The sequence below is a fragment of the Propithecus coquereli genome, unplaced genomic scaffold (assembly GCF_000956105.1).
Source record: "Propithecus coquereli isolate 6110/MARCELLA unplaced genomic scaffold, Pcoq_1.0 Scaffold181, whole genome shotgun sequence".
In the NCBI taxonomy this organism is placed as follows: Eukaryota; Metazoa; Chordata; class Mammalia; order Primates; family Indriidae; genus Propithecus; species Propithecus coquereli.
The window spans coordinates 3,051,151-3,052,875 of record NW_012142857.1 but is presented as its reverse complement, the minus strand read 5'-3'; the positions used below and the strand labels follow the sequence as shown (position 1 = coordinate 3,052,875).

The 1,725-nt window shown below is 41.2% G+C and overlaps 1 protein-coding gene across 1 annotated transcript in view; it reads right to left on the bottom strand.

Moving 5' to 3' along the window:
• KATNAL2 (katanin p60 subunit A-like 2) overlaps positions 1-1,725 on the bottom strand; it is a 76,057-nt gene that overhangs the window by 47,697 nt on the left and 26,635 nt on the right. The gene's annotated exons all lie outside the window — the stretch shown is intronic.

Genomic DNA, 1,725 nt, shown 5'->3' with positions numbered 1-1,725 from the left:
CCACAAATTATTTGCAGCTCCTTTCATCAAGAGATGGAGTCTATTTCTCCAACACTTGTATCTGGCCCTGGTCTTGTGACTTTGGCCAATGGGACATTGCAAACGTTAAGAAGAGACTTGAAAATATAAGAAATATAAGAAGAGACATGGAAAATGCTCATGAATTAGCACTTGCCCTTTCTCGCCTCTTTCTGGGAACCCTGTGCCATCACATGAATAGGACTGGGCTTGCCTCCTACAGGATGGAGGCCAGGTGGAGAGAGACCTCAGCTGTCCTGTTTATCCCAAACTTTCCAGTCTCCCCATCTTTTCCAGACACTCTGGCTGATGTCCCAGACATGTGATTAAGCTCAGCCAATAATACCATGTGGAAAGGAGATGAGCCAGCCCAGCAGAGCCCAGCCCACACTGCCTACCCACAGAATTACAAACAAACAAACGATTGTTGTTTTAAGGCACTCGGTTGTGGGGTGGTCTGCCACATAGCAAAAACTAAGTGACACACTGACCTCATTTGTAAATCAAACATTTGAGTATTGTTTTTCTATTTTTCTACTCGTTTTGTGAGCTGCACGGAGATTTGTCAGTAGTAAGTAATGAGCACAATATGCTGGCTCTGCTGGTCACTGTCCTGGAAGGGGCTGTCTAGTTCATAACCAGCCAAAAGGAAAGCCCCAGATGATACAGGGGGTGGGGGAGGGGAGGATCTATAGAAACAAGGTGATAGGCCCTCTCCTACAGGAGGTATTTCGACTATAGTAAGTATATTTTTAGTGAGGTTGGCTAATTTAATCAATCTGAGAAATCAAACAGACTATGGAGTCTTAGCTCTTAAAGTTTCACTTAGATCAGACACCTGTCTTGAACCAATATGTAACACAACTTTAAATTGCCTAGAATGGACTAGGCTTTGGTGCTCCAGTGTTGAGAAAGTGTTGTGACACAGGCAAAAAGCTAACTTGTGCATGGAAAATCATCCTGATGAGTGTATGACACACAGCTTGTCCAATGGATAATGAACAGAAATAACCCCCGAGAGGCTTCCATCCTTACCCTTATAGGGTACACAACAGCTTCTTTGACTAACCGCTTGGCTGCGTCAAGTCCAATAATGTCATTCCACTTTATGTTTGGATTATGGAGATAAATGTCCTGCAATGCACATTTGATCATTTTGTTAAAACTGATGTTTTCCTCTACAGCTGTAATAAACATGGGGGCAGCAGAATACTTGACTTACAATAGGATATAAAGTGCTGGTGATAAAAACTTTTCATATTAGATATATGTATATATCTACATTGTAATTTTGGGTTAGTTCACCAAAGGCATGCCATGAAAATATTCAATGATTTTCCCTGAAGAAGATATTGATAATATAATACAGTACTTTTAGGGGGGAAAAAAAAATCTAACAATGGACTCTACCTATCTTCAGTCAATAGCAAACCATGATGATTTACGACCATAGTTAAAGAAGCTACAGAATATGCCTTCAAATTACATTAGCTTTTACTGTAAAGCATAGTTCCTAGCCAGCGCCTGGCCTGCCTCTTGCTCCTTGATCTCACAAACACTTTCTTAATTTGTTGCATAAAAGAGATAATGCTCCTCTGAAGCCAATTTCTCTTTTTTCCCTAGTGATCGTTCCCAACATCCAGCAGGAACAATTGCTTCTGCAAAATTCAAGGAAGCTGACAACCCAGCAAAAGTGCAGTTTTTCCC